This window comes from Choloepus didactylus, chromosome 4 (assembly GCF_015220235.1).
Source record: "Choloepus didactylus isolate mChoDid1 chromosome 4, mChoDid1.pri, whole genome shotgun sequence".
NCBI lineage: Eukaryota > Metazoa > Chordata > Mammalia > Pilosa > Megalonychidae > Choloepus > Choloepus didactylus.
This window is the reverse complement of record NC_051310.1, coordinates 45,566,479-45,585,279: the sequence shown is the minus strand read 5'-3', so window position 1 is coordinate 45,585,279 and position 18,801 is coordinate 45,566,479.

Sequence of the window (18,801 nt, the reverse complement as noted above, 5' to 3'; positions counted from 1 at the left end):
GGACATGTCCTCAGGGACCTCCCTCAACCCCTGCCCAGTGTTTAACCAGCTTAAGCCCTTCAGTGGGCCCCAGAGCAGACTGCAGAAACAGATATCAAGAAAAACATCCTGCAGAGATGTATGCTGAAAAAAAAAAAAGCTTTAATAAGTGAGGTAACACTATATAAAAAAAAATTCAAAGATAAAGGTAAATTCCCATATCAATTGCCTGAATTTTCTTTAAAGTCCATCTTCTTGGCCATCTTTTTCATTTCCATTACCATCTGGGTCCTTTTTCAGGCTCCTTATTGGGCTACTTGTGTGAGCTTTTCCAACGGGAAGTTTTGTCCCTCTGGTTTGTAAGACAGCAGCAGCTTCCTCCTCTCTACTGTTCTCAGAGTCGTCGTGCTCAGTCCCACCATCTGAAAGAATTCAATGCCACAAGAAAGAATTCAAGGGCACAGTGCAGCACAGAGGAGTAAGCAGGTAGAAAACGTATTAGGTACACATGTGACAGAACATACGGGCACTCTTGCAAGAAAAGAAAGGTCAGAGGCGAGAGGCCCCAGTTATGTGGGGCCGTCTGCTTTTATAGATTAGCTTTACTTACTCCCCCTCCCCCTTCCTTGTTCAGGCCTTTCTCTTTCCCTCCCTTCTCTCCAGGGCGGTGCCTGGTGGTGGATAGTGCATTTGGGTGGGTCAGTTGGCTCCACCCTTCTCCCTAGATGACTCACTCATGTGGGGGTCTTTTGGTGCTGTTTATGGCTCTTCTTCTCAGAGATAACTTTCTCCTTGAGGTCTGACCGCTTTTGGGAGTTTGCCTTTTGCTCAGCCAAGCCACCACCCTAATTCTAACCCTATCTCAAAGGCATTACCTTCTTCGAGTTATCCACAGACTTTTGACCCTTCTGAGGGACAATATCTTCTTTGCTCCTCCTGGTATCAACCTAAAAGAGTAATAATGATTAACATTTTTGTGACAATAGCAGCAGAACTAACACAGATTGCACTTACTATTGAAGAACCTTACAAGGCGAACTCGTGCAATCCTCATGATTAAGCTCATAAGGTTGAGGTAGACTTTATTATCCTCGTTTCAGAGATGGGGAAACCAAGGCCAAGAGAGGTAAAATAACTTGCTCAAGGTCACAGAGCTAGTAATCCATGTAAAGCCCTGAAAGCTATGCCTGGAGCATGGTGAGTGCTTGATAAACGTTAGCTGCTTTGTTATTTCTATTATTAATTCATACCTGCTTCTCAGTGACTGTGTGAACTTGGGTAGCTCACCTCATCTTTCTAAGCTTCGTTTCCTCATCTGTAACATAGGCATCATCATAAGCTCCTTTCCAATTGTAACCTTCATGATCTTTGCTCATCTCTTTCCTGTTTTTCTGCAAAATGAGTCCTGTTTTCCTGGGAAGTCTATCTCTGCAGCTTTCCCTGGGTTTTGCAAAGAAATAATTGCTTGACTGCTCTGGAAGCTTCAATAAAGCAACTTGAAATAATTGCCCAGGGGACATTTTCTCAGCTCCCTTTTCTATCAAAGGGCCATAGAGTTGCTGCTACCCCAGCTTTCTCCAGTAGCCTTCATTAAACCAGCGTTTTGATACTAAAATTTCCTTGGAGAGAGGAGAGAGAAGAGACATGAGAGGCTGGGTCAGTCTTCAATCACACTTCTTCCTAGTTAGATCTTATGTCTCCACTGCATTAAGCAGACAAGGCTCCTGCCACATGGGGATTTGGCCAGAACAGAGGTTAGAATCAAAGGCTATACCTTGGCCATCAAAGGGTTTCCTTCTCTTAGTGTAATCACAGTGACAGAGTGTGCATTCATTTTGCTTCCTGATCCGTTGCCATTTATAGGTGATTCAAGTTCCGGACCCTCAGATCCCCAGACAAGCCCATGTGTGCTAGCAGGCTGTCCTCTGATCCTGTCTTATAAAGTCTAGTAAAATGACCAGCACAGGGGCTCTGGAGGTTTCTGGCTGGGGGAAGACTGACTGAGTCCTGCAAAGCACAATGCCAAAGCAACAGGGAGAAGCCTGCTGGGTATTAATAGCAGTATCTAGCATTTATTAGGAGCTTACTGTGTGCCAGCTGCTGGGCTAAGCATCATTTAATCCTCACAATGACCCTCTGAAGTAGGTATTATTGTTATCACTATCAACACTTTGTAGAGGAGGACACTGAGAGCAACGTGCCTGAGAAACAGAGCTTGTGCCATATTCTGAAACCCAAGCTCACACCCTTATCCACTGCACCCCACTGACTTCTGGTGGGGGCCTTAGTGCCAAGGACTTCCCTTATCTTCTGCAGATAAGGGGACCTGAAGACAGCGGCTGAGAGGCTGCTTTGACCACACTCTTGGGCAGGATTTGCACCTCAGGGACGTTCAGTCCTAGGTCGGGATCTGGGCACCTTGGATTCAGAAACTCTGGTATCAGTTTATCTGTGGAGTATCAGGCCTGGGGGAAACAATTCCTGTTTATCTCACAAGGGGGTTAAGGATGCACCAGAATGAGGAGGTTAGCTTCTAGGGTGACCTATACAAACCGTTTGCATTGTAATGCCTCCTGGCAGGCCACCACCCTGCAGATCTAAAAGATCTGAAAGATCTGAAAGTTGCTCAAGGGATATTTCCATCAGTGAATAACGCTTTGCTTCCTAGGGATCTTTCTGCCTTGTATAGTGGCACTGTTTTTCTGAATTCAGAGTACCTTTTTCCTCGATTAGTATTGGAGATGTTCGCATACAGTCTTCCTCTCTAACTTTTATTTTCCAATATGCCTACTAAGTCTCCAAACCTTTCCGTCATTTAACCACTGCCTTATGAAAACCATGGCAGAATTTCTGAGAATAGTTTTATTTTCACTAACACATTTAAAAATTCCACCTTCCAAGGAGTAAATGGAAAGAGAAATGGATTAGGAAGCAGGAAATCTGGTTGCTAGTTTCAGCTCAGCCCCCAGTGAGCTGGGCCGTTCTGGGCAGGTCAACCCAATGTGTGGGTTGGACTAGATATTGGCCGATCCGTCTGTTATACTTCTTGCCCGGACCTGGCCTGGAAGAAGCTCAGCATATATTCCTCCTGGGGGTGAGATGGGGAGACAATTAAGACCCCTGGCTAGAGGCCGTGGTTGGCAGGAGGGTGGTAGGGGTGGTGGCAGGAAGAAGGGATCAAATAGTTCCCTAACCAAGGGATACACGTTTCCGGCTGCTTCTGAGCAAAGAGCTTCCCAGAGCAGAGGATTCTCCAATGAATCCCCCACAGAAGAAAATTTTGGCAGACTCTTCAGCAGAGGTCCCAGGCTCTGAAGCACATTGAAAATAAGAATAAGATGTGAGATGGACACCATTGATGAAGACATCTTTTCACGCTAATTTCATTTCACTTCTAAGCATCATGCCTACAAATCAAAGGATTTTTTTTTTTTTTTTTTACTTCCCTGTTGTCAATAGACTGCTATTAGAAATTACCCTCTGGAAAAGTGATTGCCAACCTAGAGACCTAGATTCCCAGGTCTCATCAGACATATTTGAACTGTTTTTGACATTTCAAAAAGTCTCTTGGAAATTGTACATTAACACAGATAATAATGTGTATGCTAAAAAAAAATGCCAACTTTCTCTGCCTTTTGGCTAGAATTGTTATTAGCTCAGTGTGGTAACACTGGTTATCTCATGCTAATCAGAAGAGTTGACTGGCAGCCACCTGTATTTCAAATAAATAGTGGAGTAAAGCTTATGACACATTTATTTATCTGTCATTTACACTATGTCCTGTTACACAGCAGATTGGAGGTGACTGAATTACTGCTTGATGTATATTTTATTTTATTGTAGAAAATCTTTTACCACATTGGGCCCTTGGAGGAGTATCCTGGTGAAAGGAGTATGAGGGCATGAAGGATTTAGAGAGTTCTTCACAGTTCATTGTCTCTCATCTCAAAGGCAGGTGAGGGCTGTGTGTCCCTTGAGGACACGTGGAGGCCACTTAGTAAGGGAGATACTTGGACACAGCTTCAGCAGACACCCCTTCAACTTGCAGGTGCTGACAACTTTCTTCTTCCTTCTAATAAAACCATCCTTATGCTTCACATTCATCTGGGTTCTTTAACTGTATGATTATCTGAATTCTCAAGGACTGACTCAACTCCAACCTCTCTCTCTAAAACTCTTGTCTATTATAGACCAGATCCATCATTTGCCTTTCTGAATGGCTGTGGCCTTTTCTTCTCCACCTCGTTTGGCAGGTAATTAGGCACTGCCTTAGTGTCTTCGCTAAATGTTCCCATGTGATACATCTCTTCAGAGGCCACATCTTAGGCTTTGCTCAAATCTTTAATAGCAGAGGATTTGATGCAGTGCCATAAATAACGCATCACCATATAACCCTTCATTATTTCAAAAATGCTTTAACCACCATTGCCATATGTTATCCTCACATTAATCAGGTGAGTTAAGTGGGGAGATAATATCCTCATTTGACAAATGAAGAAATGGAGGTTCCATGAGGTTAAGGGACCTGCCCAAAGTCACCCACTGGGTGAGTGGTGGAGCTGATCTTAGAACATAAACCAGATGATCATTTTCTTTCTACTGTACTGTGCTCTTTTTCTAGGTATTTGATTCCAGGTGCAGTGGCTTTTTAAGCTATATCACCTTACTTGATAGGACTGCAACAAGTATTTCTCAAGGATTCTAGACAATAATTTATCATTCCTATTGAGTGGGTATGGAGTTAACCCAAGTAGCAGTTAAAGTCATGCTGTATATTTCTTTGGTTACCAGACTTCTTTATTTCACATCTGATACCTGGACCAGTCAAGGACTGGGAGGCCCTATAACCCTACATTCCTGTTCTGCCAAGAAAAAAATAAAAGCCATCATTGGATAAATAAAACTGTGAAGTAAACAAGGAGAAAATAGAACAATTGAATAGAAAACAGTTTGCATTTGCCTCACTGATCTGGCTGCTTGAGTTTTGCTGGTTTGTTGGTTCCTGTATCTTTTCCTTTCTAATCTTCTTTTTTTCCCCCCAGCTGTTGGACACTGTTTACCTGAAGCCCTAATTCTGGATTCACCAAGATGGTCTGCTTCTACACAAATCCTTACTTCTGTTGGGGATTGATCCTTGCCCTCCTCAGACTGTAAATTTAGGCTCCCCCTTCCCCAGGGAAGAAGTCAGTTTCACCAGCAGAAGAGGAAGATTTAACTGCTCCTTTCATTTGGCTGCCAGGCCTCAGTGCCAGGTCTCTGAGTCCCTAACACCATTACAGGAGGGTGAGAAAGGAATTGCTTCATTTCCAGGCAGAGGAAGCAAAGTGGATAGACGGTGGGAGGTATCTGCTTTGGAAATGCATTTCTCAAAGCAAATAACATTTACATGATTGTGACTGCAAATATCACCTTGACATTTGCAAAGTTAAATACAGCACCTTTGTTTGCCTGTCCTTCGCCTTGCTGAAGCCCCAAGATGATCCTGGAGTCTGGGATCTCCACTTTCGGGAGGGACTGTCCCCACAGCTTTGCCCCCTGAGGGTGAAACACTTCCTTTCTTGACCTGGGCAAATGCACCTCCTGCAAACTCAGAATCCAGGTCTGAAGCCAATTCTGATGCGGGTGGTCATGTTGTGGAAGCAATGAATTGAGAATTATCTTGAGGACCCTTTACAATTTCTATTTTCTGCCTCAGATAAACCTACAATACATGAGATGACAGGCCTTTTCTGTATATTTTTTTACTATATGTCTAAGTACTGTACCACTTATGTAACCTTTCCCAACTTTGTCTTGATATTTTCGTAAATATGTGCATTGTTTCCTCCAAAAGATTATAAGCTCCTGGAAGAAAGGGACTTTATCTTTTACTACACTGAATCATCTGTATGCATAGATGTGTTATATTTTGGCATATGTGTGTGTGTATATACATATGTATAAAAGCATATAAGCATAAAAATATATTGAAGGATATGTATTAGGTTATAACATGATTATCTGGGTGCTGGGTGGCTAATGTCGCTGGAAAAGGGAGGAGAATGGGAGGGGGTTGTTAAAGAATATGAACAAAAAAGACTATACTTTTTTTAAAAAAGCCAAAAAGTGGTATTGTTGGCACATTGTTATGCAGCTTGGTGGGGGAGGGGGGTGCAGGGATGAATCAGTCAACCACATTTTTGCATTTATGTGAAATTTTACATATGTGTATGTGTAAAGAAATTAACAGAACACACTTGTGACAAAGAAGAAGAGTTATTTGTTTGCTAATATTAAGATGATCCCTGCAATGCTTGCAGTATGTTCTCGTCATCAGAATCACTAATGTTGTCTGGTTCACAGGTAGGGCAACTGCCTGGGCAAGTCCCAGTTTACTCTATGATCCCCTGTTCATGGACCAGCTGCTTCAGAATTAGCACAGGTGACTGTTAAAAATGGAAACTATGCAGCCCCAACCCAGATATACTGAACTGACATGGGGTGGAGCTTGGGAATCTGCATTTTAACAAGCTTCCCAATGTGATTTTTATGCTCATTAAAGCTTCAGAACCACTGCTTTAGATATTGTTGGCTGCCAAAGCTATGCACTGCATTTATAATGAACTATTCTTCTAACAAAGAAAAACAAAGACTGATTATTTACTATATTTTAAAAAAATTCATGCCTCATTGTCTGACCCTCTTTTGTTTTACTGCCCATCTTTAAAAGACTTAATGATGTATACTTTCTAATCTGTTTGTAGAACTTCTAATGAATCCATCTAACTTGGCAGGGACCAAATTCCTTAAACTGAAAATTGCTACTCCATATCTTCTACTATACCAATTTGGGCAATGTTGACCTGCCCTAGCAAAAGATTCTTAAGTCTTTTGTCATCTTAAAACAAATTGCTAAAACCAAAATGTGACAAATCAAACATAAAAAAAGCATATAAAATGATATGGCAACCAATCATCTTTTTACCAACCAGCTTTACCCAATTTTAACATATTACTATGCTTTCTTCAAGTCTATTTTTTCATAAACAAAACACTGTAGAAAAAATTACATAGCCCTCCATGACTCATCCTCCCTCCCACTCCACCAAAAGGTACTTGCTGTGCTGAATTTGGTTTTTATTCTGTACAGTTTGTATATTTCTACTACATGATGTATTCATACACAGTATGATTTGACATATTTTAAACTTTTTTTACAAATAGTATCACATTGCATGTGTTTCTCTGAAAATAGGTTTAACTTGCTTGATGATTTAGCATGTTGACATATAAAGTTCCAGCTCATTTTAATAATTATATAGTATGGCTTAATGTTATATAGTATTGAATGATATTAATGTAGTATTAGGATAGTATGTGTTGCATGAATATAGCACCATTTTTAATATATTCTTTATTTTTTGATGGACATTCAAGTTGTTTCCAATTTTTAACTATTATGGACAATGCTGAAATGATCTTTACTTGTGAATTTCTTCTGAGTGAGAATTTTTTATATCTAGCAATGGACTGCCAGTTGCAATGTATGTACATCTTCAGCTTTATCAGATATGGCTAAGTTGCTCTCCAAAGAATGGCACTGATTCCTATATCCACTTCTTGAATATTCCAGTAAGTTTACATTTCTGTGAACTCAAATTTAAGAGCAGAAAACAGAAATAAAGGCCTTACAAAGAAAACAGCTTTGAGAACCCTTTCAATGACCAGTGACAGTTCCCCTGACTGTTCTCTTTCTGATCTGGAGGCGTTTCCCCCTTGTGACCACCTCCTTTCAAACACAATCAAGGCATATTTTCAAGCCTTTGTGCCTAGGCACTTGGGAGTGGAAACTCAAAAGTGTATATTAAAAGAAAGTTACCTTCTGAGAGTTTAAAGACTAACTGGGATGCTAAGGCATAAACTATAAATAAAAGTTAATTGTTTAAATAACAATTTAACAGTGAGTGAGAAAAGGTAGCGCTGGATGGTACTGATTTATCGCTGAATGAATTGTGCCCACATTAATTCTATAGAAGCTCACAGGATGGGCAAGTCAGAGTATGCGATTCTAATTTGCCAGAGAATGGTTTCCTAGCAACCATCGCTAGATGAGAATCAGCTTTTTGAACCAGACCTTACTCTGTCAGAAAAACTTAAAACACCAGCTTAAAGAAGAATTTCACCACATAAAACTGGATGACTTTTGAACAAAGATCTTCACCGGGACCTAATAAAAGTGCACGTGTAGAAATGGAAGTGGCAACAGATTTAGGGACTTGGGCCCAACTTTTCCCAGACATTGGGGTTGGACACTGATGACTGGAGGGACAAAAGACAAACTCAAGGAAAGTGGGAGGGGTGACAGGAATGCAACTTGAATTATGGAATTGAGAGTTCCCTAGCCACATCTGGCCCGGGAAGTTTTTGTTCTTACAGCTAAAGTGTGGGGAAAGAAGCTATCTGGGCATTATCCTGCAGACTTGCCCCATATTTCCAGCTTCTTCTTTGTCCCCAAGAGACTGCACACCATATATTTCCTGACACAGGAAAAAACAGATTTGCCTGATACTCGTTTATATTTCTTACCATTTCTGATAACTGATCCGAGGTGAGAAAAACTTGTGGGTATTCCCAGAAAGATGGTCCATGAGGGGCTCATTTATGTATTTTGACCTTTCCATGCACCAGCGTGTTCTCTGTGTTGACAGAGGAACACACAATTCATCACCAAAGGAAAGGAGTTCCAAAGCAAACACCTTCAGCTAGCACCATAACAAAAAGGCATTCCTCAAGCATTCAAATAGAAATGTAGACACACTGAGACTCTTAGAGATCAAATACACAGAATATAAAGAAATGGACAACTTGGTCATGTTATTTAGAATTATATTTGTAGCTGATTTATTTTTTTAATGCAATTTTATTGAGACAAATTCACATAACATACAATCCTTCATGTAGCTGGCTTTTTCTGGAGAGGAAACTGCTTCTTTACCTCCCTCCTTCATACAAAACCAAACATTATGAGATACTCTCAAGAAGACATCTATAAGAAAAAAAGCATAGTTCTTTTTCTTTCAGCCTACTTAATAAAATTGAGAATAAAATATAAATGAAGAGATCCTGAAAAAGTCTTAATATTCTTAACATCTCTTAAGGTTTTAAGTTAAATTTAGAATTAAGGTTAGGGTTGTATTATTAATAGATCATTTTAGAGCAATTTTCCAACACTGTAATTTCTACTATATATAAAATATCATTGGAAGCCTTTAGAAGTCAATGCTATGTCAATTTGAGAACTGTGTCGACAAATATTTTGTTTCAAGATGGTGGGCTAAGACATACAATTACCATTTATGTGTTCCTTGACATCATCATTTTATTGATACCAAGTTTCATCAAAATAAATTAACTTCTTAGAATGTAATCATGATGCAAAATATACAAAAATGTAAGCTGCCTAGCCCCCAACAAAACTGGAGGATCTTCTGGTTTCTGTCACCTGCATTCTCCCTCCTTCTGGTGGATGCAATGGTGTGTTGGGGCTGGCTCATAAAGGCTCATGGAAGCTGACTGTTAAATCTTCAGGAATTTTGTGAGTTGGATGGTAAAAATTAAATTATATGAACTCACATTTCAATACAATGTATTTTAAACAAAGGTAATAAACACTCAAAATTCATTATTTCCTATTTTACTACAAGTTACTATTAAGTATGCTTTCTTTTTTTTTTTTTTTTAAGGTCTGTTGTATCAGTATAGAAGTTCTATGTATGTGCATCTATTCTCAATGTGTTCAGTGACATTATGCTAAGATCTTGAAATCAGCCATGGTGGGAGTATTTACACCACTAAAAGTGGCAAACAGTACAATCCAGGGCTTTTATCAGAGAGCCAGCTGTTGGTCATTTATCAGCACACCCCTGGGCAGATGCTACCTTACACGTCTCAGTGAATCATGAATCCTAGGCCAATGTTCCTTCCATCGTCATTTGCCACTCAACTATTGTGGGCCCAGGGCATAGATTTAATTTTCCTTTTGGTCTAAGCAAATTACAATCAGGAAGGTACTCTGTAAAGGACTTCTTAAAAACAGATAAAAACAAAACAAAACAAAGAAGCTCATAGAATCCATTCAAGAATTGACTGTTAGGTATAATATTTTGTTTTGTGGGATTCCCCATACCACCAGAAACCTCTGTTCTCATGGTTAATGGAGACATCTCTGTAAAGCCAATTCAATCTTCTTAAATATACATGCCTTATTTATCTTTACAACAGGCCCAGCCCAATGACAGTTCTGTCAGGAAGCTCCTTTCTGTAGCAGCTCTGATCCAACACCCCTTCACTGACCCCCGAAGGATCAGATCTCAGATGTGTCTTTGACTCATGCAGCTTATTAGCAGCTTAGCTCCCTGAGTGCTAAGCATATGACCCCCCTGCTGGGTTAAATCTCTTGTTTTTTCTTCTTCGTTGCACTATGATAATCATCGCATATTCATCACACATGGACAGCGAGCTAGGCACTGCTCTGTAGGGAAAACAGGAAGCATTTTTCCACTAAGCTCAGAACCAATCCAGCATGGTATGGATTTAATGAGAGGATGGAAAGAGCCCAGGATACAGGTATGTGATGAGAGATCTGTCCCCAGTCCCGGAAATAGCTGATACTGAGAGGCCTGTCCTTTAAAGCCTGGTGTTCTTGGCACATTTATGATGATGCTGATGTCTTCTTTAAAAAACCAGCAATGAAAAACATATAGTCACATAGACTTTAAGGTTAAGTTTCTTTAGGGAGAATGGCTATCCTTCCATCCAACCATCCATTCCATGCTAATGTATTAAACACTGCAAAAATCTAGGGCCATGTCTTCTCAGGCTGTGGGAACCCCTTGTCTATGGGTATTCAGGTCTTTTGGAGGAGAGGGTTGGGGTGAGGAGGGCGGGTGCATATTCACCTACTATCGGCTTTCTTCCTTAAGGGTGCTGGCTGTTGTGGGCGATATCAAAGAGCAAGAGGTCTTTTCCTATAAGGAGTTTACTACAGTGGAGGATCTTATAGTCTAAACCTTAAATGAGACAACTGTTGGCCATCATGTCATCTGCAGTGACAGGGGTAAAGACGTAGATTTCATGCCTCCTGTACATTGCACCCCTCTAGTCTCTAAACAAGGTGACTTACAAGAGAAAAAATTTTCAGAAGTTACAAAAGGAACCACTGATATCAATTTATAAGCTCTCCCAGAACTTGACCTCCTTTCCGGGCTTCATCCTGAGTCAGGCTTTCCTGATTCTCAGGAGGGAAAATGAACTAGACCAGAGCCCCAATCCCCTGTGCAGCTCCAGGAGTGTGGTTGTCCTCATATCTGCTGACCCATCTCCTTTTGGGGGGCACAGGACCATCCCAGCCTCTCCATCCTTCTGCTGACGTGTCACAGACTCTACAGTACATACATTGACTCTCAGAGACCCAAGCAGAAGTAGTAATTTAATGCACGATCACGTTCCACGAGTTGAGTCTCATGCTGTGTTGGTCCCATAGTTGCAATTAGTTAACCAACAGCAGAAAGCTTGTCCTGTTGTTGGCAGGTAACTTGGCATATTACCCATGGAACAGATGGCTACTGGTTTGACAAATTAGATTTCCAGATGACTGCATAATAGTGTGTCAACAAGTCACTCCTGCCTTGCCCTTCCAACCTCTCTGATAAATTGGAGTAAGGCTATGCAAATGCACTGACTTCTCATCAAATTACCATTCCTCTGGGTGGGAATATAGTTGAGACAGAGTCTGAGAAAGGACAGGGGAGTCTGCTCTTTGAAGATGTTTAATCTGCAAATATGTATATCTTTTTTCCCTTTCTCCATAATTCCTATTCCAGTGCTCCCAAATGTTCTATGTACTGGCCTGTAGGTAACTGCACTCCCTTCAATCTGCCTTAATGACCAAGGTAGGAAGAATTTTCCTTTACCAGTCTACCCTTCTGATTCATATTTATGTGATGCAAATAATAATCATCACCCATCACTAAGGGGTGAAATAGGAGGGGCCTTCTGCAAAGGAACTGCTGATCATTCTTCTGCCTCTACACTCCCTTCTCAGAAGACTTACATTACCCCAATCCAGTCAAGGGTAATCCTACTGTACACTCCCCCTCCATTCCTCCCACCCTCATCGCAGCTGACCAAGAAGGAACCAGTCCAATACTGGCCGGATGTCAATTAGAAAATGAAAAGGGAGGTGTTCTAGTTTGCTAATGCTGCTGGGATGCAAAACACAAGAAATGGATTGGCTTTTATAAAAGGGGATTTATTTGGTTACATGGTTACAGTCTTAAGGCCATAAAGTGTCCAAGGTAACACATCAACGATTGGGTACCTTCACTGGAGGATGGCCAATGGTGTCTGGAAAACCTCTGTTAGCTGGGAAGGCACATGGCTGGCATCTGCTCTGGAGTTCTGGTTTCCAAGTGGCTTTCTCCCAGGGCATTCCTCCTAGGCTTCAGCTCCTCAAAAATGTCACTCTTAGTTGCTCTTGGGGCATTTGTCCTCTCTTAGCTTCTTCAGAGCAAGAGTCTGCTTTCAACGGCCATCTTCAAACTGTCTCTCATCTGCAGCTCCTCTCTCAGCACCTGTGCATTCTTCAAAGTGTCCTTCTTGGCTGTAGCAAGCTTGTTCCTTCTGTCTGAGCTTATATAATGCTCCAGTAAACTAATCAAGGTCCATGCTGAGTGGTTGGGGTCACGCCTCCATGGAAATTATACAATGAAAGATCTCACCCACAGTTGAGTGATCACATCTCCATGGAAACATCCAATCAAAAGTCTCCAACCCAATCAATACCAATATGTTTCCTGCCCACACAAGACAGCATCAAAGATAATGGCATTTGGGGGACGTAATACATCCAAACCAGCACAGGAAGGATCAAGCAGAGTGGTGTCAATGGACAAGCTTAGAGTGCAGGTCTAGGCACACTTGCTGCAGAGCACTTCAGGATGATCCTGGCTCCAGAGCACAGTTGCTCACTTCCTTGGATCCCATTTAATCTGAAAGCTTAGAATAAAATTTTCTTTATTTAAATTTGCACCAAAAGTTTCTGTGTTTTTCAGCCAAAGGATTCCTCCTAGTATATCCCTTATTCCATCTCCCTCTCCCAAGGAAAAGAAAAGAAAACAGTTCACCCTCTTGACTATGGCTGTCTCTCATAGCCTGAAAAGTCAGGTGCCCACAGCTGTACCAGGAAAAGCATTCCTGAGCAGAACCACAATCACATCCAATTGCAAGTGAAGTGGGACCTTATCTGAATGCCTTTTGCCTATGTTCTACCCATGAGTATAGCTCACATTGCCCATGTTTTGATACAGTGACAATAAGATTCTTTACCCAAATTGCCAAAATGGTTTCCTGCTGAAGGGGCTGGACTTTTCTATCTTGGGCTTGCCCTGTGATTTGTTTTTGGATTATTATGTTAATTGGATTGGGAACAAAACCATACCCTTGATTTTCTTGTTTATACAAGAAGATGGTTTTTTTGGAGTGAAGTGATGCCTTTCATGACAGAGGTAGCTTGAGACATGGACAGTCTGCCAGCAAGGATTCATCCAAGCTCAGATTCAGAGCTAGACTTTGGTGGAAGAGAGTACCTGGAGGAGGCTTAGGAAATTCCCATGCAATTAAAGAAGAGGTTGGCCCTTTTGGTTTTGTTTATTTGATTTGCTTGCTTTTGCTTATTTTTTAAAAATCTTAACATACCTGTTTGCTAGGGTGTATGCCAGGAGCCCATTGGATTCAGTCTTTATAAAAGGGATGGTTGGCTCTGTGGGTCTGAATAAAGGAAACTTCCAAACTCCTGCTTATGATGGGGAGTGTTTTGGTTTGCTAATGCTGCCATTATGCAAAATACCAGAAATGGATTGGCTTTTCATAAAGGGGATTTATTAGGTTACAAATTTACACTCCGAAGGCCATGAAAATGTCCAGAATAAGGCATAAACACAAGCATACCTTCACCGAAGGAAGGCCAATGGTGTCTTGAAAACCTGTTAGCTGGGAAGGCACACTGCTGAACTCTGCTGATCCTGGGTTGTGTTCCAGCTCCTCTCTTAGTTCCTGTGCATTCTTCAAAATGTTGTTCTTGGGGTGTTTTGTCCTCTCATAGCTTCTCTAGAGCAAAGTGTCAGCAAAAGTCTGCTTTCAATGGCCATTTCCAAAATGTCTCTCTTGGCTGTAACACTGAGATCCTTCTTTCTGATCTCTTATAGGGCTCCAGTGATTTAATTAAGACCCATGCTGGATAGGCAGGGCCACACCTCCATGGAAATAATCCAATCAGAGTTATCACCTACAGTTGGGTGGGTCACGTCTCCACTGAAACAACCTAATCCAAAGGTTCCAACCTAATCAAGGCTAAATATGTCTGCCCCCAAAAGATTGCATCAAAGAACATGGTGTTTTGGGGGACATAATACATCCACACCAGCACAGGGACAGAGAGCAAAGGCATCACTCACCATCCTTATTCCAGGCTCTAGACTTGGGGTCTTTGAGTTAAAGCTCTGGTCAACCCAACCAATGGCCACTATCTGTTAATTTTTTAGAGACAGGCCTAATCTGGATCATGGTCAGAGCTGCCAACCAGCCTTCGAGGGACTTGGGGTGAACCCCCATCTCTGTTGTTATACTGCATTGGGCCAAGGGCACACTAAGGGATAGTGACTGTGGGTGATGAACTTGTGTCTCCCCTTGAGCATCGCCCTTCTGTAGGTTGAGAACTTTAGTACACTTGGTGACAAGTCAGCTGCAAGTGAAGCCATTGTCAGGGATATGCTAGGCCAGGTAAATCGTCCCCTTTGGCCACAAATGTTTGTTTGTGGTTTATATAAAGCAAGTTAGTTCTGGCCATAGGGAAGAGGCCAAGCAAACAGTGAGATGATCATTTCCATATGTGTCTGATTTTGGTGTACTGCCAGCTGCCTTACGCCATCAGGCTGGTGCTCTTGTCACACAAGGCTGGCTGAGTCTTCAGCAGGAACTGGCTTTTGTTCCCCTGGCCTGTGTTCATTCATCTTCTTTAACTTCAAGCCAACCTGTTGTTTTCTTCCTGGAAATCCCCAGCAGTTTGTAAGCAGCTGATTATGCAATTTAAATAAAAGTACACTCTTGGAAAACGGGGGAAAAATACCAAGATTTGGGCCTCAAGCAATGGCCAGGTGGCAGGCTGCCACAGGGCAAAAGTAGGTTTCTCTTCACTTAATGGGGCATCTCTGATTGGGGCAAGCGACTCACCCTGCCCTGCTGCTTTGGTGAGCAAACAAACTTGACCTTTTCTTGCATAGGAGTGCCTTTGGCCTCAAAACCTTGACTCTAAAGAATGCTGGCAATTCAGAAAGGGTCATCTCTTCAATTCCCTACCTGAATGAGAAACAAAACCCTAATGGCAAGATAAACAAAATAAAACAAAACAAAAAGCAACAAAAGCCAAAATATGTCAAAGGATGAATAAATTACAGGGTCTGCGGTAACTACAAAGGAGCGACGGTTTTACAGGAAAGCCCCCAAGCCCTAGCCCCTCCCTCTTAAAAGTTTCTCATGTGGTGCAATTAAGGACTGACATCATGGCTAATACCTCCAGGTCCACATTAGGCCATTTTCTCAGGCAATATTTATTGGGTGTGCACTTTATGTACGTGGGGAGAGAAAGAAAGGAATCTGAAGACCTGGTTCTTGTACTCACAAAATTTACGATTGTCATTGTGAGATATCCTGCACCTATTTAAAGGTAGTTCTCTGAAATCATAAACTACAAAGTCCAAATGACATAAGGGGCACCAAGGAGAAGAGTGACTGAGGGCAGTGAAGATGCTGTTTACATTGTATGGGACATTTGGTTAATGCATTTCATGTTTAGATACCTCCAGGTGAGTCCTGGATCTAGCTACATGGATGTATATATCACATGAGGGCCTTTGACTTACTCAAATCCCAATAGTGGTTTGGGAGATGTTTCACCAGCATCACTTGGGAAGCTTCACCAATGGGACTGTTAACCAGAGCTCAGTTTTAATCACCACCCTATTTTCTCTTGGAAATCTTATGAGACAAGATCCTATTCTTTGTCTTACAATGATTGGATGGCATTATTTTACACCAAAAAATTGTTGTCATTTTCACCAATGATGTGTGACGTTAGTGTTCTCATTGGATGTGAGTGTAATCATATATCTGGACATATGGTATGGGGGAGAGTATATATTTGAAACCTTATGTGCATTCTCAGTATGTGAAAGGAAAAATGACCCCTAGGAAAGTAAATGTTTTGATTTTAACACCAGTACTCATGAGGCTGTTTATTTGTTTCTATATTCTTGGCTGACAATTCAAGGGAACTGATACCACCTGGACATTGGCCTGTTGATTCTGACCTCATGAGCCAAGCATCAAGACTCCCAGGAGGTTTGGTTTATTTAACCAAAGTGAACAATATGCTTTCCCTCTTTTTATAAAAAAGTGCCCTTTCAGCAAAACAGCTGATCACATGCATTTTCTAAAACTTTATTGCTGACTTTTAAAGATGACTGAATTTTACAGTAATCACGGAAACAATCAAGAACCTAGATACCATGTGGTGGACCTGTTTAACAAATCTTGTGATGTTGGTAGGATATGCCATGAAACTTGAAAGACATAAATCTAGGATGAGTAAAAGGATGCACTATATCCCACAGTAGATGGTGAACTGATGGAATTTGTTACCCAGAGAGGTCACATAGGCCAACAATGAGAATGAGGCCAACAAAGGGAAAAACAAAACAAAAACAGAAAGCTTTAGATTGGTTCTTGGGTTGAAGATCCATAGAAGGATATTAAAGAAAATGAGGATTGGGCACTGTTCAGTTTGCTAATGCTGCTATTTTGCAAAACACCAGAAATGGATTGGCTTTTATAAAGGGGATTTATTGGGTTGCACAGTTACAGTCTTAAGGACATAAAGTGTCCAAAGTAAGGCATCAACAATAGGGTACCTTCACTGGAGAAAGGCCATTGGCGTCTGGAAAACCAAGTGGATGGTGGCTGCTTGCTCAGGTTGTGTTTCAAAATGGTGTTCTCTACAATGTCAGCTTTCAATGGCTGTCTTCAAAATGTGTCTCTCAGCTACAGCTCTCAAATGTCACTTACGGTTGCTCTGTTATATGGCTCCAATGATTTAATTAAGACCCACCATGATTGGGCAGGGTAACACCTCCATAGAAATTTTCCAATCAAATGTTTCACTCACAGTTGATTGAGTCACATCTCCATGGAAACACTCAAAGAATTCCAATCTAATTAACACTAATACATCTGCCCACACAAGACTGCATCAAAGAACATGGAGTTTTGGGGGGCATAATATATCCAAACCTGCACAGGTACCTATGACTATAATGTTTTTAAATTAGAAAAGATAATTGCTGCTTCCTTCCTCCCCCCCCCTCCCCCCAGTAAAACATCCCTTGGAACCAAGTTGGGGAAGGAATGATGGACTAATCTAACTCTGTACTGGAGGCGCTTTGTTTGGAGGAAACAGCAGCCCTCTTCATTAAGTGTGATATTCGGTATGACCTTGTCTAACACAGTTAAGAAACCTAAAGTAAATAGAACAGCTGTAGCTCAGTTGACTGCCATCTCCATAAGGACCCACAGGCTGCCAACAAGTTCATGCAACTTAAGCTTCATTAAGAGAAACTTAGAGGCTAGAATGAGACCAAAATTCTAAATAGAATACTTCTGGAGTATGACTGCAATTGGGGTGCCACTGATGTTACAACTTTGAGAAATAATACCCAAACATTAAAGTATATTTTTACTGCACTCTAGCGTTCTCAAAGAGGCTTCATTTATTATCTCACTGAGCCTCACAGTAAATCTAGGATTTAACATTATCTTCATATTGCAGAAGAGAAAACTGAGGGTGAGAGACGGTAATAGGCTGAAGGGGAGGTGGAGCTTCCAGGACTCCAGGACTGGTGTTTTTGGCTTTTTTTTTTTAAACCATTCTATAGGGTTTCTCTGAACTGGATCAAGCCCAGAGGCAGGCAGCCAGGACTGAGGTTTCTGGAAGCCACATCCTAGAAGGAGCTTTGGAAGACACTGGGGAGTTCGGTCTGAAAAAGAGATGCTGTAGAGGGTCAGTAATGACTCTTGTCAAATATTTGTCATATGAAGGAGTGGGGAGATTTCTTTGTAGCCCAGAGAGCAGAGCTAGGACTAATTGATTGAAATTATGCAAGGGGCCAGATGGTGAGCGCAAAATTGTGTCCGAGAGAGAGTGACAAGAGTTGAAGATGCAGAAATGTGTCCAGACAAATCAACAAGGCAAAGATGGCCTGAGAGCCACAGGAAAGCCTAGGAAGATGAGAGCCAGCTCAGGTGGGTGGAATGGAGGGTCATCAGCACAAGTGTTGTCCTCAGCTGGATTTTTACCTGCTTTTGTGGGCAGGCTGAATTAATCTAAAGCACCACCTCCTCTTCAGTTTCGATCCCTGCCCCTACCTCCAGCAGTTTCCCCTCATTGTGGGGACCTGTCCTGGAGGGAAGCACTGGCTGGTCAGTTTCAAAAGTTCATAGAGGCTGGATGGCTCTAGCCCCTTCAGAGCTGACCATAGTTCCCTTGCACACCCAATGGATTGGGTAAAGTCCCTCACAGTTCCTACAGCTGTTCTCAGATGGTGTTCTGGTTTGCTAATGCTCAGAATACAAAATACCAGAAATGGATTGGCTTTTGTAAAGGGGATTTATCAGGTTTCAAATTTACAGTTCTAAGCCCGTATAAGTGTTCAAACTAAGGCATCAACAAGAGGA